This window comes from Diceros bicornis, chromosome 10 (assembly GCF_020826845.1).
Source record: "Diceros bicornis minor isolate mBicDic1 chromosome 10, mDicBic1.mat.cur, whole genome shotgun sequence".
Taxonomy (NCBI): domain Eukaryota; kingdom Metazoa; phylum Chordata; class Mammalia; order Perissodactyla; family Rhinocerotidae; genus Diceros; species Diceros bicornis.
In genome coordinates this window covers 16085742-16107304 of record NC_080749.1, presented here as the reverse complement: position 1 = coordinate 16107304, position 21563 = coordinate 16085742, and positions in this window count along the sequence as shown.

Below are 21563 nucleotides of genomic sequence, written 5' to 3'. Positions count from 1 at the left end.
TTTCATAATCATCGTTCCTGTGAAATTAAAATAATAATAATGATATCCTCATTATTTTTCTTCTTCCAATCCGCTTCTTCTACCAAGCATAGTCAGTTAAATTATTTTTGTTTTTTTATAAATTACTATACCATTTAAATAATAAACTCTTTTTCCATCATGGTTAGCCAAATTCTCTTGAGTTCCTACAATATAAAATTATTTAAAAAAATACTGTAGGCACTGTTAAGGTTTACGAAATCTGTTTATTGTATAATAATTCAGTCTTTTATGTTTGTGTATAGGCTGATTCTTTAAAAGTTTGGTAAAAAGGACAACGAATAAATAACATTTGTAATATTATGGTTGTTTAAATATTATTTGTTTTCTTAGATAAGATGTACTTGTTGAAGGACAACATTTTAGATTTAAAGGTGAAATGGAGTACCTCAAATGCCGTGAATTCTATGACATAGCTCTTATTTAAGGTTGTTGGTTTTGAAGGTTTTTTTTCATATTTAAAGAATAGTTTTCTAATAACTTTTATTTTAAACTTTCTTGAACTTTATAAATTGCCTTTCTTTTGTTTCCTTTGTGGAAAGAAAAATAAGTGCTTTATTATATCATTAAGGACTTCCAGTTTCTCACTCAGAAAATTTGTATTCTAGAATTCACTTTCTTCTTGAAGAAATTCTCCACGGAGCCAATCCTTTCTAGGCTTATAACTCAGCTCTCATTCTTGGATTTTTTGACATTGAAATCATGGCTTAGTTATCATTACTTATTTGATCCCATGACTTCTTATTTTAGATGCCATTCTCTTTACTGGTATACTTCCTCAAGTAACATGATTTTTTTTTTTTTTAATTCAGGATTCAGTGCACATTAATATTGAACAATATTTACTTTCACCATTGCATTTGATTAATATTTTTAAGGGTATAGAATTATAGATTCAACAATATTTTTCCTTAAACTTTGAACATGATATTCTACTGTCTTCTAACATCCAAGGTGCAGATGAAAAGCTCAATAGAGACATAATTCATGTTTTTTAGTAGAGAACATAAAAAATCTAACAAACTAAAAAAGTTCTAAAAAGATCTTCTCTTTATCATTAATTTTTTTAAATTCTAAATAGATGTATCTAGATGTGAGTCAGTCATTGTTCATATTACTCAGTCCTTAATAAGTACTTTCATTATGAATATTTCCTGCTTTCTTCAGCTCCTGAAATTTAAAGAAAAAATGAATTTTTAATTAATTAGTTTTTTCATTCATTCATTTATTCACTCATTCTTTCTCTTGTCATTTTTCCTTTCTGTGGATCTCCTATTGGATGGATGTTGGAACATGTGGATTGATCTTTTTTGCTCCTAGATAATTCTCTCTCTGTCTTTCTCTCTCTCTCACACACACATATACACCCACAAATACACACACAAACACACTGTTATTTGCAGGGTTTCTCAAATTTATCTTCTACTTCTTGTGACTTCGATATATATTTACCTATGTAATATTAACAACAAAAATTTTAATTAAAAATATATTTTATTCCCTAATTGCTCATTTTTCATAGCACTGGATTGTTTCATGGATATATCATGACTAATCTTGCTGAAAAGAATAATTAGAAATTTTTTAATTGCTTTTGTTTTCTTAAGCTTTTATTACTTCCACAGTCATTACTGTTTCTCACCAACTAACTCAAATTCTATGCCCCTGGGCATTTAATTAATTTATTTAATAAATCTATATTGATATGTTTGAGACTGTATGTATTTCTCCACCTGTTTGTGAGTGGGGCCATGTAATTAGTACTAGTCTGTGTAATTTGAGTGGAAGCAATGTGTATCACTTCTAGGTCAAGCATTTCATTGTTGGTGCCTGAGCTCTTTTTCCTTCTGCCACAATAACAAGCAATGTTTAAGATGGCAGTATTGTCATTTGAGATTTTAGAATCATTTGTTATTGTAGCATAACCTTCCCTATCCTGACTAAAACTGCTAACCATTCATTTGTTAATCGTAGTCCTTTTCTTTTGTGCAGTTGATTTACATTCTTATCTCTTTTAAATGATGGACTAAGTTGGCAGTTACTAGAGCTGATATGAGTTTACTTTCTTGTTATGTAAGCCTTTTTTCACAATAGTCCTCTCTTTTTTTCCAGAATTAGAGAATGAATTGTGAGCTCTATGTAAATGGGTAGGACACGTAACTAGCAAAACTTAGCCTTGTTTGGTAAGCAATTAGGCTTGACAGTCTAACCTCCCTTACTTAAAGAATGCCATGCTCTGAGTTTCCCAGACCCATTTATGGCCTCTGACATCTCTGAGCAAATAGGTCAACTTCTGTAGATAGTAGTTTTCCAGAATTGTTCCATAGCTGAATGCCACTGTTTCTTGTCACTCTATGTTTTTAGAGTATGATAGGGTGGGGGAAGTTTGGAGGGATTAAGTGTCATAGGTTTCTCTAAACAACATATTACTCTCATAACCATCTGACAGGCAGCTCATGTTTGCTGCCGTCTTTGAGCTCAGAAACTCTGAGGCTCTGTTGGGTGCGAAGGGTGGACCTGTTCCATTGAATCTGCAGTATTTTCAGTGTATGTTTTTAGCTGTAGTTTTCTCTCTTCTGGTTGTCCATCGATATGATCCCATATGATTTCTAATTTCAGAATTTTCTCAATATTATTAGTAAGCTGCTGCCCCTGGTGTCCCCAAAACTCCTTTTGTAAGTACTGCTTTTACCATTATTTTTGATATTTCTTTACTATCATTTTAATAGACTTTCTGCAGGAAGATAACGTGATTCAGCTATCTTGAACTAGAAACCTGTGTGTATTTTACAAATGCCTCAACTTGTCTCCACTTTGAAAAATATTCAAGTGTAAGTTTTCTTGCAACGATGTGACAAAGAACCATAAAGCTACCATATTTTCTTGTCAAACATTCTTGCTTTAAGGTTTTAAAACAGCTTCTTGTGGTTTTTGTATACTGAAAATTGCAGATGGTAACTTTCAAATGACCATCAGTAACATTTTCCCTTAACTAACAGTAATGTTGAATGTAAAGACGAGGCAGCCTAGCGAACATTAGGGAGCTCAAGACTGAGAAGCAGCAGCTATATGTCGTGATACTTGTTCTCTCAATTACTGCCTATGTGACATCGGGGAATTCACTTCTCTCTCATCCTAAGTTTTCTTGTCTATAGATGGAATTGAACAGATGATTTCAGACTTTTTATTTTTTTTAGATCTGGTGTTGTGTGGTTTCATGGTTCTAAGATACTAATAAATTCTAGTCAATGTTATTCTCATGAGAAAAGAGATTCCAATACAACAGACACCCAGAATGATTCACGTTTTCAACTGATTTTAAAGGTTGAAACAAAATTTTAGGGCTTTCACAGAAGGAAGGTGTTAGCATCTCTGCCTTTAAACTAGTTTTCCTCTGTTATAACTCTTTTAAAATAGATATCCTTTGCACATTTTGTTACATAAGTTTCAAAGACCATGTGGATATAGAATAAAATATACAGAAGTCATTGGAGTGGATCACAGAGGTTAAATCTATCTTAAATTTTATATCCTGTCTCATTATTCATAATAAAATCCAAATGCCTTATCACTAGATGTGGAATTCTTTCTGATCACTTACAACCATATTTGTTCCTATTGATTTCCTCCCTGATCATCTCATTCTGTCTGTGTTGAAGCCACACTGAAACGCTTGAAATTCTCCAAACTTGCCACACTCTTAAATGTGTGCCTTCGTACATACTGCTCACTGTTAGGAATGCACATTCCTGCTTTATTAATCAGACCTTTCCTTACTAAGTTTTCAAGACATTTCCTTTAGGAACTTCTCCTACCCTCAACTCAACTCTAGCATTACCTGGACAGATATCTTTCCTTTGTGTTCTGTAGTATACTGAATTACCTGCATAAAGAGATCCCTAAGAGCATGAATTGTACCTGTATATCTCACATCCCCAGTATCTAGTACTTTATTGGATTATTAATATATCTTTGTTGCATGGATGAAAGTTAACATTTCTAGCTACCCTCCCTACTCCTTCTCCACCTTCTTCAAAGAGTAGGAAACAATGTCCAAAATAAGCAGGTACCAAATAAAAAATAAATAGCTTTTTTCTTCCTCCTTTCCCCCCATTTCTAGCTTCCCATACTACTACTACTAATAATAATCATCATAACAACATGTTAACTGAATCTTTGTAGTTATTAAAACTGGCACTCATGCTTTATCAGCACCTTCTGGCTCCAAGAAAACATTTCCTTTAACTTATTCATTTCAATCTGGTTGAGACTCTTTGTATTCCCCCTTCAAGGTACAATGCCTCACTCTTTCTATAAGAAAATATACTTTATTTAACAGCATGATTAAGGTATAACTGAACTACAATAAATTACACATACTTAAGATTTACAATTTGATAAGTTTTGCTGTATGTATGTGAAGCCACCAGCATAATTAAGATAATGAACATACCTCTCACCTGCAAAAGTTAAAATATATATAAATATATATACGGAATATGCTAGTGATAGATATTATATCCATAATAAAATATTATTAAAGAGAATCAGGTTAGGCCCTCCATTCAGGCATTAACCTTAACGACACTAATGACAGACTGCCTGGTGACATTCACTAGCGGCGTGACATAAGCAGATGATGTAATCTCTGGGAATCTGCTTCCTCAACTGTAAAATTTACATAATAATAGTATTTGCCTAAGCTTATGATGAGGATTAAATGAGATGTTGCATGAAAAGTCCTCACTACCATGGAAAGCATTTAGCACCATGCAAGGCATTTAATGATTACCTCCAAATATGTGAAAATGGAAAAAGGGAAAAAATGAAGTGGGTTATTTGGCAAAAAATAAAGATCACCCCAGAACAAATAGCCATGCCCTAAAATCCTATCTTATTTTATTCAGATGTTGTGGTGAAGTGCCTCTTTTTTAACAGAGTTTCTTTTTATTAACCAAAAGATGAAATCTTAACAGAGACATTATTGTTCTTTCTTATATTTTATTTATTCTGATCATTGCTGATGCCTATTGGACCTACCTTGCCTAAAATTAAAACCTGCACTGCTTTCCACACTGTCTCTAATTTCTTTATTGAAAGAAATACAAGTGATATAGATTTTTAAATCCATTTGCTTCAGAATTAAGTCCTTGAGTGAATTTTTTGCTGTCACTAGTTAAATACAATAGAATGCATTATTTTGTACTGAATTATTTACAGGAGACTTCTCTTCTCTACTTTGATGTCCATTATCTCTGGAGGGCTGTCTAAAACCTTGATGTCTATATACCAGACAACTAAGTGGTTTCCTGAGTTGTTTGTACCATTTTATTCCTTCAACATTTTTGTGGATAGTTTTCAATGGAAGGTATGTAATGGTACAGAAAGCTCTGGGGGAGGAGAATGGAGGAGGAGAAAGTAGTTTGATAAATAAAAAGCAATTGATGCTGTCATTCTTCAACTCTACTAGTCACTCTCCTTCAATGTAGATGTGGTGGACAGAATTGTAAAATGACTTAAATACACTCTGATTTATGATGGCAGGTGAGAGCAGATACAATGAGAAGGAAAAGAAAGAATGATATTTGAAAGAGTAGAAATTCAGGTAAGGCTTCTGGAGGGTGAGTTGAATCAGGAGAGGGCTATGAATTGAATGTTGCCTGCAGTGATTTCATGTATTAAGTATGATGGATGAATAGACATCAAATTATTAAACAAAGACATATTTAGGTGATGAAATTATGGGTGATGTTTTTTACTTCCTTGGAAATTTTTATATTTTCTTTTTTTTTTTTTTTAATTTTTTGTTTATTGCAGTAACATTGGTTTATAACATTGTAAAAATTTCAAGTGTACATCATTGTACTTCTATTTCTGCATAGATATATTTTCAAATTTTTCTAAAATAAGTATGTAATACTTATGAAATCAGAAAAAAATTAAAAATAATAGATAACTTTTTTGCTTAAAAATCCTTAGAACCAATTTCACACCCAATTTAACTTTAAAGTAAAACTATCCTTAATTCTACAGAAAAAAATCTTAAATAACATAGAGTTCAGAAAGAGGCCCTTTCCTATTTTGTTAACTACAAGGACTTATTAGAATACGTTATCATATAATTTCTAGTCTAGAAAGGACTTCAAGAGGTCGTCTACTTCATTTCCTACCGTGACATAACATGCCTCCTAAATTATCCAAGAAAGATTAGAATCCTTCCTATTTTAGACTTTTTGAGAAGTTGCCATGTCTTCCTTTACTCATGCTTTTTAGCACTTAATAATGTTTTAGTAACAGAATATGTTAAATTCTACATTTAATGGTAGCCTAGTGAAAAGTTATGAAAAAAATGACCGCTTTGTAAAACCAAAGAGAACTCTTGGCACTGATACGTGATCTTACATTTGTTTTTATCCTTCTCTAAAATCAAGTGAAATAACTAAAAACACTAAATCAATTCTGTCTCCTTAAAAACAGTATGTCTTCCATGACTGAAGGTTCCTCTCATCTAGGGACCTTTGCTTCCACCGGATTAACATCGTCGTTGGGGGGCAGGTAAGGAACTCATGCACCAAGCACATGCCAGGCTCACTACTAGGCACTTCTGATATGTTATTTAGTTCTCAAATGATTCCCTAATATGTCTATTTTTAATCCCACTCTACAAACTAAATACTCAGAGAAGTATCAATGTGATCTTAACCTTCCTTAGTATGAAATGCTTCCATAGTTCCTTATGGTCAAAGAAAAATAAAAAAGTGTTAACTCATCAGCCTGACGTGCAAGGTCCTTTGTCAGATTTATCTCAGTGCTCAGAGTACTTCTCACGTATTAGGATTTTCTCAGTTGCTACTTCTGCCACGATGTTCTTCCTTATCTGAAACTGGCAAAAGCTATGCATCTTTCAACACGGGGTTAAATACCACCTCTTCTGTGGAGCCCTCACTGAATACTCCCCACCACCTTGAAAGTGGCTTCATTTGCGCCACCTCCTCAACATATAATTTTAATTTATAGACTGTAACATTAAACCTCAATTTTTTTTTGAGGGGCTGAGGCTATCAAATGTATATTTATAACTTTAGAGCCACATACACATTAAATTCTTAAGAGACGTTTGCTGAATAAATGACATGAAAAAGAGAAAAGTAGCTCCTGAGAGCTTGGGGCAACCTGGCCCTCACAGCTAGGCCTTGTTTTTCTTTGCACCTAATTCCACAGAACACCAACATCAGACAACGCCGCTCAGTGATTCTGATGAACAAGGCAAAATCGTGACCTTGCCCAAAACACAAAAATGGCCCAATACCCCTCTATCCTGGCTAATGTGAGTCACTGACGTTTCTTTTCCCACCACAGCTTTAGCTTTTCTTTGTTCTTCTCAATTTCTAGGTAAGAATTGTAGACATCCAACGTAGAATTATTCCATTTCCTGACAGCATTCGGTACAGAGCTTCTTTGAATCCTTCTCAAAATCACCTAACACAAGCCCCGATTCCTATTCTACGTTCTCTCTAACACCCTCTTATGAGAAGCCCCACAATTCCTCATTGTTCAATTACCTGCAAGTCTTTGATTGAAGGGCTTTAAGAGAATGAATGAATGAATGACAACTCTTACTTGTCAGTTAACTATAAGTTAACTCTCTCTTAATATTCAGAGAAAGCATCTTTTTCCTCCATCTCAAATGTATAGATTTAAAGAGTCACAAAATAAATGTGGAATGAATAAAATAGCCTTGATGCTCTTGCATTTATTATCCATTACCTCCTCTCTGATTTTGTAGAAGATTCACCCTCTGCCGTTGCCATTGTTGACTCCCTCTCACCCAGCACTGAAAATCCAGAGCAGCAATTGCTGTCTTCACTTATACACAAACTTTGGAGGATTTTTTATCTTGTTTTTACTTGGCCAATATCCAAGAAAGTCCTTTGGTCTCGGAGAGTTTGTTGGTCAAGGTACACCTGTCTAAGTGTAGTTTTAAGAACCTCAGTTCTTATCTTTATGGCTGGTGGGATGAAGATCCCATCTCTTACCAGCTGCCTCACTTGGGTACTACACATTCTTCACAATATTGAAAAATCCTGAAAATACAGGTACAGAGTAAGCACCTGATTTGCTACTCATTTAGGAGAGCTAGATTCTAGGTCCTTTAAGGAGGACTCCTTCTTGGGACAAACTAGTTGGGGAAAGTATTTATTTTAAGCAAACATGGAGTTCTTAATGGCTCCCTATTACCAACATCTTATCAGGACAAAAAAGGCTCTTTGTAAATTAGCCCTTTCTATTAGGGATATTATTATGAGGGATACAATTAACAAAATAACGTTGAATGATTAGGTTCAATTACTGTTTTTGGAAACAAAAAGATAGATTAAAATTACCAAAAAAATGGCTTAAAAGAAATTTAAAAAAGAAAAACAGAAGTAGAAGTATGATGGAGCATATGCCCATTTAGCAAATATTGATGTTTGTTAACAGAGGCATGTTTTTTGTTTCTGTTTTTAATAATTTGGATCTCGGCGGCATAATGTGCTTAGCATATACTTTGGAACAATAACACAAAAAGTATGATATCAAACCATGTGATAATGGCAGAGTAATACCAAGAAGTGGATATATAGGCTTGAGAATATGAAACTGTGAACATCCAACTCTTTCTTTTATAATTTTATTTATTTATTTATTTATTTTCCCCCAAAGGCTCAGTAGATAGTTGTATATCATAGCTGCACATCCTTCTAGTTGCTATATGTGGGATGCGGCCTCAGCATGGCGGGAGAAGCAGTGCGTCAGTGCGCGCCTGGGATCCGAACCCCGGCCGCCAGCAGCGGAGCGCGCGCGCTTAACCACTAAGCCATGCGGCCCGCCCAAGCACCCAACTCTTTCTAACCTACAAATTCCATATGATTCAACCCAACATGAGACTAATTTGACATTAGTGCAGGCAGGGATGTGAGCTTCCAGGGGGACACTGAGAACCTGAGCGGTGTTAAAAGGTGACAAAAGAAAAGAGGCACTTTGTATTTTGTGTAGTGTGAGTCCAGGCACAGGTGTTTGACAACAAGACAAGTTGTAAAGTAGATCCCTGTTTCAACCACTGACCTCATGGCCGGCCAGAGTGAATAAATCATTAGCAGTGCTGCGTCACATCCTCTACCTGTTAATAAGAACATAATTTATCATCCAATCTGGGGAACTTTGGCAAGAGCAAAGAGAGTGCTATTAACAACAGCCCCAGGAAAATGCTCCCAAACCCGGACTGTCTGAGGCAAGTTCTCTGGAATCACCTGATTTTCAGGGTATCACTGCAGTGACTGATCGTGAGACTTGTTCTTGAGGGCCTGGGGGTCCATTCCTTTGTCAGTCTTAGTGAATTTAATTGAGATGGACAGAGCATGACAACATATTACTATAATTCATAATTCTCAACCTTATCAGATACAAAACCCCCTTACATTAAATATTTTAATACCCCTTTACAATCCTGATATTCATAAAAACTGTAACCAACCCATACACGTTAGTTCAAAAATCAATGTAGCACTTTTATTGAACTATGAAAGAAAAGTAAAAAAAAAATAATTCTTTTTGTGTGTGTGTGAGGAAGATTAGCCCTGAGCTAACATCCGTTGCCAATCCTCCTCTTTTTGCTGAGGAAGAGTGGCCCTGGGCTAACATTCATGCCCATCTTCCTCTCCTTTATACGGGACGCTGCCACAGCATGGCCTGACAAGCGATGCGTAGGTCCGCGCCTGGGATCGCAACCGGCAAACCCCAGGCCACTGAAGCGGAGAGCGCAAACTTAACTACTACACCACCAGGCCAGCCCCAAGAAAATAATTCTTAATAAAATAAGATGTTATTCAACAATAAAATGCTTGGAATATCTACACTACAAGGTAAAGTGAAGAAGCCAGATGTTTGTAATACCTTAAAAGAAATAAGTTTGGATTTAAAAAAATGTAAGATAATAGTCAATTGAATACTATTAGTACATTTTTATTTGACATTTTAAAGTTAAGGCCAAGTAAGTGCAAGTTTTTTCTACACATTGAATCACATAAACACAGTAGCTACAAATGCGTAGTACCATAGGCTTGTTGTTTGGCACTTCAAACATCATGAGTGATGTTACAATCAGTGACTGAATTTTCCAAATTGATGAACAAAACTTTGACAATATTCTCAAAAATAATGAACAACCTTACCTTAACATCTATGACTTCTGTGGTCCTGGAAATTTTAACATATGTGAAATCCATGAAAAATATTTTTGTTTATTTGTACAACAGAGTTGTGTTCTAGGCTCTGATATTTATAAATAAATTTTTCTTCTACAGTACTATCTGGTGGGACATTCACATTTGTGTGGAATGTAACATTTCATCTTCATACAGAAGAATCCTGCACATTGCAGAGCATCTAGAATCACTGGCACTTGCCCATTGGATGCCATATGTGACCCCCATCTTGAGGACAATTAAAATTCGTCCCATGAATTTCCAAAATACCCCCCTTTGGGTCCCACAATTTACAAAATACTTTGACTTATGAACTCTTCTTATTCTTTCCAGTCACCAAGGAGGAGTGAGATCAACGATAGGATGTGATGAGAAGAGCACTAACCTTATATGGTCTTCCCCAAACCCAATAACCCCAGCCTGATGATGAGAAAAAGCATCAGGCAAACCCAAACTGAGAGATAGACTGCAAAATACCGACCAATACTCCTCAAAACTGTCAAGGTCGTGAAGACCATGGAAACACGGAGAAACTGGCATATAGTGGAGGGACTAAAGTATCCATGACAACTGAATGGAATGTGGTTCCCTGGACTGAATCCTGGAAGAGAAAAAGTACACTACTGGAAAAACTGGCATTTGGTTATTTAGGGGAAACTGAAATTCGGTGTGGAATGTATGAAAATTCACTATTCTATTTTTGCAATTGTTCTGCAAACATAAAATTATTCCAAAGTAAAAGTTTAGTTTAAAAAGTAAGTGAAGGTTACACCTGACACAGTCACCGCCCATGCTGTAAGCTGACTAATCGGCTAACCAATCAATTGAATAAATATAAATGTGAAGTTTGAAAGGGTTCTCAAAGCTGTACAGGACAATTGTGTAAAATAGTTTATAAAATGTATTATAAAAGTATAAAGTATGTGACTACACTGCATGAAAATTAACACTTATGTGGCCTCAATATAGCTAGAGATGTAATCAGTTCAGAGGAAAATGTCAGGGACACTAGTTTGTTTGGAATACCTTCAGAGGAAAAAAAACCTATTTAAGTCACTAAGCATTTTGATTACTATCATGTATGAACAACCACTGTGTCTTTAGTCTGTTATTAGTGAATTATTTTTGCCATGCTAAAGCCATACTTCAACAATTATAAGTATTACATTGTAGCTCCAGGTTGAAGGCAACTTTTAACAGTAGAATTGTAGGATCAACAATGTGTGTGCACTCTTAAGAAACTTTTGTGTTAGATATTAAAAAACTGCCCACTAGAAGTGTTACACCAATTTATACTCCCAGTTTTAAAAGACTACTGATGTTGGGGCTGGTCCTGTGGCTTAGCGGTTAAGTGCGTGCGCTCCGCTGCTGGTGGCCCGGGTTCAGATCCTGGGCACACACCGATGCACCGCTTCTCCGGCCATGCTGAGGCCGTGTCCCACATACAGCGACTAGAAGGATGTACAGCTATGACATACAACTATCTACTGGGGCTTTGGGAGAAAAAAATAAATTAAAAAAAAGACTACTGATGTTAAATTAGATCTAAATGTGTGTAAAATATATCAAGCCAGTCTAGTTTATTACATTTATTTTACTTATTATTTAACACACTTAAATATGTTCAATGCAAAACTCATAATTTCAATCTATGTTTTAATTCAGTATAGCAATTTTTCTTTTATTCTACTTAAAATGACAATTTGGGTATCTTATGTTCAACAAAGCAAAGAAAAAATGCTCAAAACTTCTTTTTCTGAAAGTATAAATTTATGCTGCCTGCACGTTCTTTGCTTTTGCAAAACTCTCATTCGCTTCTCTTGAACACCATAATTCTGTAATGACCAGAAATGATATTCCTTCTTGGTAATCATTGCTAATTTCAGATCATATAGCCTGGTCCTTGTTTAATGTGTCAATAATGACACATGGTTGCCCTCTCCTGGGATTCATTAATAAAACAATATCATCTCTGTGGTTCAAATTTTCAGATAGACCTTTGGTTCCCTACGTGAGTTTAGCTCTGACTATCTCAGTTGGCTTTCATGTGACATTAACGGTTGTGATAATTACAAAACTACTTTTATCAGCTAGCATTTGAAAAAATGAAAGGAGCATGTCACACTGGAAAAGCAGAGACTCTTGAATAAGGAAAAGTTTAAATGGCTAGTTCTGTGGAGATATAGGGATACTATGAAGAAATAACCCTCAGGCAATTTATTTGAAAAACGTAAGTTTTCTTGTTTGCACTTTTATCTATAAAGTATCAATGGCTTACAGAGCTCTTTCATATCAATTTTCTTAATCTCATCTTCATAACCCAAGAGAGGCCAGTTTCTCCGTAGTTATACTGTGAAATAATTTATTGTGTTTTCTTACAGAGAAGCAATAGATTTATGGAAATGGTACAATGGGACTATTAAAGCAACCCTTAAAGACTCAGTGGACTGCTATTTTCCCAAAATAACAAAACACCATCTGTCAGATGAATTGTGTGGAGAGAAAATAACTTTTCATTTACTACATACTCCTGGAGAACTGATAAATCTTCTTAAGGTCATGGATGTTTTTTGGAAAGGCTCAATTTAAATTTTATATGTGAATATGGCTGTCAAGAGGCATATTGGAGGCAGTCAATGGTGTGTCTTCATGACACCGGCTGTTCGCAGCACACCGAAGTGAGAGGGAACACTGAATGTGTGAGACAGGAAAACTGGGCCAGAGGGCAAAGGCCAGAAGGACTAGCATGTTGAGCCAATTTTCCTAAGGGCCAAATGTTAGGGATATTTTAGGAAAAAACATAAAGAGAAGAAATTAGGAGTAGTAGACAGATTAGGTTAAATTTATCTCACTCTTTGAATTCTCTTCTGAACTCATGGTAATAGCAATATTGGCAAGGACAAATTGTTGATCATTTGTCTTCAGGGAGCTCAGTTCAACAGCAAAGATACTGAACACGTATTATGAACTAGGCAATGGGCTCGGTAATGGTGATGCTCAGGTGAGTAGGATATACTCTCTATCTTTGAGGTACTCACAGCGGGGGACCAGGCAACCTCAACAGGAAATTCCAAAGAAACTTATGATGTGTACCCATGGAATCATATGTACTGTGGATGGTTGTACTTCAACCTGGACCTTTGGAGGATATTTTCTAGAAGAGATGATACCTGAACTGAATATGAAGAACAAATATGGTTAGGTAAGTGTATTGGTCAGGGTTCTCAGAGAAAGAGAACCAATAGATATATAAACATATATAGGAAGAGGTTTATTATAGGAAATGTCTTACATAGTTACGGAGGCTGAGAAATTCCACAATCTGCTGTCTGCAAGCTGGAGAACCAGGAAAGGTGATTGTATGATTCAGTTCAAGTCTGATGACCTGAGAATCAGGGAGATTTGAGTCTGAAAGTCAGAGAACCATGAATGTTGAGGTCCGAGGGCAGGAGAAGACGGATCTCTCAGCTCAAGCAAAGAAAGCAAATTCACTCTTCTTCTATCATTCTGTGTATGTGTGTGTGAATCATCTTCTGGTTTTCAATATTTTTACCATGTCCATTGCAAAATTCAGACTGTTAATCCAGATCACCCCAACAGAATTTCTTTGCATAATTTGAGTTTTTAACTTTTAGTTTTATTTTGAAATTTTACTTTTCATCATGTTTTTTATCTATACTTCTTGTTAAGCTTTATTTCTAATTTCCCAAACATATTTAAATTTAGAAAATTTCTGTAAAATTCCATATATGCAAAACAAATATCTGATTTAAGCCATTATGTGGGCAAAGATATTGCTGTTCGACTGCACATTTGTGTTTCATCTACATCAGTATTTTCTGGTTAAGAATTAATAGTGGGCTGTATAATCTATTTAGTAGATTGCTACTAGAAGTTTCAAAAAAAGAGAATATAGAATAAAAAAATAGAAAACAGAGTGTATCACACATAATAAGGGTGAATATTGTTTCAGGAAACATTTAAGTGTGTTTGTGCATATACTGGAGGCATATACTGGACAGCAATATAAAATATATTTCTTCCTATGGATTACTGTGTTAGTCTGTGTCCACTCAGGAAACAGAAAACAGTTACTTTATTTATATATTTTTTTAGATGAGGAAGATTGGCCCTGAGCTACCATCTGTTGCCAATCTTCCTCTTTTTCCTGAGGAAGATTGTCGCTGAGCTAACATCTGTGCAATCTTTCTCCATTTTGTATGTGGGATGCCGCCACAGCATGGCTTAATGAGTAATATGTAGGCCTGCACCCAGGATTGGAACCTGTGAACCCCAGGCTACTGAAGTGGAGGTTGCAAGCTTAACGACTATGCCACCGGGCTGGTGCCCCATACCAGTTACTTTAAAAGATAAAATTTAATAAACAAATTGTTTACTAGATATTCAGGAAGTGAAAAGCCAAAAACCAGGATATCTTGCTCAGCTGGAGCTCCTGTTACTGAGCTCAAAGAGGGGCCCCATGAGGCCAGGACCCAGACTCTGATGGTGTTGGTGTCTGAAAGGGCACAGTGATCCTGTGTCTGCAAGTGTTGGAAAGACTGCTTCCTGGAATCAGCTGTGGCCACTTGATCAAACTGCTTGTGTGCTTGGGTGACAATTGACAGGAACAGGAAGGTGAAAACAAGGAAGAGGAAGAAAATGGGAAAGACCTTTCCAGTGACCCTCTCATACCCCTTCTTTGCAGACTCTAACAAGGAATCAGATGGCAAAAGATAAATGTGATTTGCACATCTAGCCCTAGCATCACAAACCAGACTATCGAATGGTTGAATCAAAGCTAAGAGACAACAGCTGAATAACCATCACAGTTATGTTCAAAAAGCCTTATCTGGATATTTTTAAAATTTTCTCTTCCCTTTTCTTCCATAGATTATGGGCCAAGTCTTCTATTTGCTATACCAGTTAAAATAAGTCAAATACTCTTCTATTTTGAAGTAACTGTTTCAATCACATATATCTACTAAAGAATATAATTGGCCACGAATAATTTACCTGATTGTCATGTTTTCTCATAGTTGATGTCCTCAAATCCTTACTTTCTAACTAAGTCATGTTGTTTTCCAACCAGAAATGTTTTTGTCTGAATAAGAAAACAGAGACAAAACTGGAGTCTAAATTTTCAAAACAAAAAGTAATAACAAAACAACAACAAAAATAAAACTTTGTGGAAACTAGAGTCTGAAAAGGACATGGGAAGTTGATAGGCATTATGCTGAAAGTAGGCAAAATGAAGACATCAAGTGTAGGGGGAAATAGAAAATTTGGTGATTAGAATATACTTGGGTTACAGTGCCTGTGAATAGGAGTATAAAAAAATAGTTAAATGAGTGTAGCAATCAAGGAATCAAATGGAAAAGGTATCTTAGGAATTTTCTGGGATTGGGTCTAGGCCCTAATTTATGTAGATGGCAATTTACCCATTTAATACTTCCTTTGATTAATTCCTTTGGGCATTAGGTGAATGAACTGTGTAGTTGGTTTGCGAAGCAGTATTCTTTTTGATGCATTATATTCTTATCTTTTCCTACTCTTCTGTTATATGAGATAATATTTTCAAGTTATATACTAGATGAAAGATCATCAAGTACAGAGTTCTGAGGCAGTCAATATTTCTTTTTCTAGGTCCATTTCATAAATGAATATTCCTCCCAGTTACAAGATCACCTTTACAGGTAATGGTGAATAGATTCAATGGAAATGCCATGTAGTTTCTTAAAGGAGTGACTGATTAAAGTGGCAGAGCAAGTCCTATGAAAGCCGAAGTACTTCTTTGGAATATCATCAGTTAGAGATCCTTTGAGCTTGCCCAGTTGGTGAGTGATCTGAGTTCAGCCTGGTGGTGTAGAATTTGGAAAGCCAGTTATAAATTACAAGGATAATGCTTGCTATTTATGTGGAGAGGTAAAAGCAATAGTTATAGGAAAAGGCATGTTTTGGGTAAATGTGCACATGGAGTTAAGTTCAATTAAACTGCAGGTGGAAGGGTACTTCCATTTTTCTACTGAGTCACACGTTGTGCTCTAGAAATTGGTGATTCATTCTCTTTAATTGCATTAGGTACCCAGAAGAAAAGTGAATTGTTTGTGAAAATATACGTGTCACTTTGAGATCCAGCAGACAGCAGGAGAATATTGGCAAATCCAGTAAGTCAGGCAACAATAGTTTTTGGTGAGATCCCTTTGTTAAATTAAAAACCTGGTTTTGAAAATGGTGTTTGCTGCCACTAAGATAATATATGATCTTAGGCCTAGAGAAGTCCATTTTAAAAATTAAGGAAATAACTCAGGAATAAATACAAGGGTTGTCAGTGTTCTCTGTAGGCCTTCTGACTTCAATGGACAGTTCTTGGCACAAGAGTAGACTTTGTATGTGTTAAGGAACTTTTCTATACTGTAGTGGGCCTGTCAAAGATGAACAAAGTTGGACGTTAGTTAAAGCAATGAAAACAGATTTTATTCAATAACTACAGACACTGGGGGAAAGAGTAGCTGTCTCTGACTTGCACAGGGGTGACTAGTCATTTTATAGGTAGAATAAGGGAGTAGGGACGGGAGCAAGTGGGGGCTCAAGAAGAGTCAGGAAAGTGAAAAATTAGAGTTAGTCAGTGTTAATGTGATCAGGCTAGCTGGGTCTGCTAGCTGGCAATTATGGAAGTTAGGATTCTATCAGACCACAGAGACTGACAGACAGAAGCCCTATCCTTCCTGAGGATTACATTTTAAAGGAGTGACTTTTAGGTCCTTGAGAGAGACACTCTGAGTTGTAGGAGATAACATTTACATCTCAAAGGGATAGAGGAAGGATTTACAATCAAGACCCTTTTTAGTAAATGCTCAAAGAAAGAGTAATGAGAGGGCTACTGTCAGGTGTTGGCTGGAACAAGAAATTCTCTTGACAGCCCTGAGCTTTTCTAGACAAAACTAAAAAAGGTGGTGGGTCATCTCAGGGACATGGTCTTATGCTGCTAGAAGCCACTGTAAAGCTTGGGCAAGTCTCTTAGTGCAGGTGTTTGGATGGAGTCGTTAAGTGTCCAGAGTTCTTCCAATTCTCATCCCAGGGTCATTTACATCCTGCAAATCAAGGAAAAGTGTGTTTAGAGGCCTTAAAATCTGTCTCTTAGAACTTCATTCCAAAACTGGACATTACAAACAAATATGTTTATGTAAGTAGGCTATATATTGGATCATTTCAATTGAAGATTCTACGAGGTGTGGGCACAGGGGACCACACATGGTAAGATAGTACACATGAAATTCACTTTTCTCCAAGTGGAAAGTTAAGGTCTTCATCCTTAGTAAGAGTCATTCTTCTTGTCTGGGGGGATGTTTTATGAAATTATAGCCTTCAGAAGGAGAGAAATTTAGTTTATAGGATCTTTCCACTAGATTATAGAATCTTGGAAGTATATGTCCAGTGTAACAGAGGATGCCCAAGAGTTGATAATAATGATTATAGGGGGCCAAGGAGATGGATTTATTATCAAAGACTATCCATATATTGTGCCTAGAGTCGATAGACCTGCATTAGAGTAAATTGGCTTCTTACTTATGAATCAGGGATGATATTTAAAATTTCTGGATATACCAGAATACCAAGATTCATTAAACAGCTTGAACAAATGTTCTTCAATAGCTACAAAACCAAAAATTTGGTTTTGAAGTGATCGTGAAATTAAAAAAAAAAAAAGACATCTTGGTTAAGCCACTGAATATTTCCATTAAAATAAAACCAACTCGTTGTTTCCCTCTTTTATTATTTCTGGTCCATCTAGGTCCATCTAGTAATTTGCTTTAAAAGTTTCTAGAAAAGTGACACATCTATATAAAGTATAGACATCCTATTTTTTTTTACCCACTCTACTGAGGTAGCAAAGATGAACTTGCTTGGTTGTATTGAATCTTTCTTGGATAGGAAACTAGTAAACCCAGCAATCATGTAAGACTTACTTCCTTCAGTGTGCCTCTGGGTCATGCTTCATGGCAATTCAAGCTTTCTTCTATCTTAGCACTTACCCTACTGAATTATAATTATAAATATACTTATCTATCTCACTGTCTAAATTGTAAGCAACTTGAAGAAATCTAATACCCAGAATAGTGCCTTGTATGAATAGTTGCTTAATTAATCCAATCATATTTGTTTAAGTAATTAAGTGAATGAAGATGTGCTGGAACCACACTGGGCCAGTATTAAAACATCTTTTTAATTGAATGTCCCTGTTGAGTAAAAGAAATGGGTTGCCTACCATTTCTCCATTTCTAATCCTATGTTATCCATTCTTTGCTGGGACTATCTCTAAGGGTTGTCTTGCATGAAGCTAGATATGATGCCAAAGCTAAAAGTTGATATCATAATTGTGAACTGAATCTCAGCCCACATGAGGCAGATGTCTGTTGGTTGGCCATCTCTTATTTCATAGTCTTCTAAATAGCTCATAGAAATTCCTGCAGAGAATTCTCATAACGACCTTTCAATGATTCCTTTCCTTTGCCATGACCGTGGCTCCATTATGTACATCTCATAAGACAAATAATAAAAATTATTACTTTGTGAATATTGATGAATTTCTTTCTTTATCCTTTTTGGAGTTCATCTGGAATTGGGCCCTAAACTATCAACTTACTCCCAGCGGTTTAGGGAAACCACCCAAGGGTTAATGTGTGTATGTGGGGGGAAGGGGGTAATAGAGTGTTGAGCAATGTAAGAAAGGAAGAATTACTGTGGAAGTTTTCCATGTTCAAATCTCTAAATTTCTACCGTAAAGTGTCAACATGAGGTTTTAAGGACAAGTTTTACAAAGTTAGCAGTCGTTTTCTCAGTAAAAGGTAGTATTCTCAATCAAAAGGATACAGACATTCCAAAAAAATCATCCCTTTCTCCAGAATAAAGTTTGGATGGAAAAAGACACAGTATATATCTATATGCCAAAACAAGCAAGTTTGAATTTTGTCAGCAAGGCTAGGGATCAGAGCATATCTGAGATGTTCTAGAGAGTAAGCTGCAACCTTACCGTGGAAGCCAGAATTAAGTGAGGTCTAGCAGATTCTGCTTCTGATACAACTCTTTTAGAGATTTGGCCATATTTCCATGACTCTCACCTTTGCTTTGCTATTGTCTCAAGAGATGATACTTGATAACTTTTTCAAATCCTGTGTGGCCTTCAAAACCCAGCTCTAGTGTGATCTCCTTCATGGAGCCTTCTCCAGCAGTTCAAACTTTCTGTTGTGGTCACAGTTCAGTCCCAAATGATCCTTTCATGTGTTAGTATTGATTAAATGTGATCATGTACACAAGTAGGCTTCAGATTTTGTACAATTCAAGATTTTTTTTATTAATAGAGTATATATGATCAACTAACTCTCCAGCAAATTGTAAGCCTGTACTTCCCAATGTTCATTCCTTGAAAGCTTCCTTAAAGGATACTAACACGTGCTTCATAGAGATGAAAGAAAAATAACTCTAAAAATTATGTAAACCTTTTTTTATTACAGGATTTCTCAGATTTCTTAATATGTTACTGTGTGTTATGAATATACTAGATAGGATACGTACATATATATGTCTATATATGAATATTATCTATCTACCTAGTCTAATTCATGAACTTTCTTGGCTGCAAAAGGCCTTTTTTTTTTTTTTTAACAGACATTTGGAGAGTCTTTTTTTCTTGGAGCACATTTTGATATATGTTGAGGACTCTTTGAGGACAGTGAGCCCATTTGCTATTGTTTCACTCACTGTACCTAGCTACTCAATTAAGTTCCAGGTGATTAGGGAACTGAAGGGACTGAGATAACATTTATTGAGTCCTAAATATGTACAATATTCTTTGCTAAGGGCTTTATATATGTAGGCCTAGTTAATCTGTGTAACATTCCTATCTTATCTTTTGTATTTACCCCATTATACAGTTGAAGAAACTAAATTCAAAGAGTAATTTCCCCAAGGTTACACAACTGAGAGTTGTCAAAGGTTAGATATAATCACAGTTTATGAAATGTTCAGTAAAGCTGGTACTAGCTTTATCTCTATTATTATTATTTCTATCCCATAAACAGCCAGGCAGGACTTTAGGTGGTTGTTGATTTTTCATGTTTTGTACATATTTTATGAGTAGCATAAGAAAGGCTAGGTAAATTAACCCACTTAAGTAAGTTAACATGGGCAAACCTCCACAGAAATTTGGTAATTGCTGTTATAACTATCAATTTTGCAATAAAAAGAACTCATATCACTGCATTATTTCCATTTCAATATTTAGAGGCAATAATAAGCACAAAACATTTCCCAGGGATTAATGACCATCTGAAGTTAATGTCCTCAGCTCTTCCTTAGGCCATAAACTCCTCCCTATTTGTCATTAATTCCTTAGAAACACCAGATATCTGAATTGCTATTTCTTGAACAATAACACTTTGACTCTGTTGGGTAGACACAGCACAAGGTGTCATTACTGGATCTTTTCCTTTTTTTTTGTCTCTGCATTTGTATTGGAATTAAAAGATGCCAAATAATGAGCACACTCAGTCATAATAACTGTAGATATTTGAAAAAAATATTATTGTTGATGTTTAGGACATTACATCATCTTAGCTTTTTCCCTAAACCCCATTGCGATGCAGAAAAAAATATTTTAGTCATCTACTGGAGTGGTCAGATAACACTAATTTCCTCCTTATAAACCATACCACTCTTCTCCAATATAGATAGCAAAGAGGCTTATACTTATCCTCCAAATAATCGTGTGTCTTGGAATATTTGTTGCAGTAAACTTTAGTATAAATTTATGTTCACAGATGCAAAATCTTTTCCAGCAAAAGACAGATGCCCTTTGTGACCTGGTTGGCTTCCTATGGCAAGCCATATCTGATTTGTGGTCTTTATCTTTCTGCAAATTATCTGAATGTGTCAGAGAGGGTTTATAGTACACTCAGGCAGATAAGGGGATGAGAAAAATATCAAGTCAGTACATTGATGGAAACTGTTGAGCTGAGAACTGAGTACACTAATCCTGTAAAAATTACAATTTAATGAACACTTTCTTGCTTGTCTTTAAAAAATCACTAAATAAAGAAATGTAAGTAGATGCCTTATTTGACTTAGACAGTAGGTTATCTTTTTTCATTCTAAATTGTTGACTTACCTTTTTTATCACTACAAATATCACAAAACATAAAAACTCTATGATGACTTCTGTAATTTCCCATGAGTGAGATGTCTTTATTGAAAAATATTTTAATGTTAAAATAACCCAGTTCA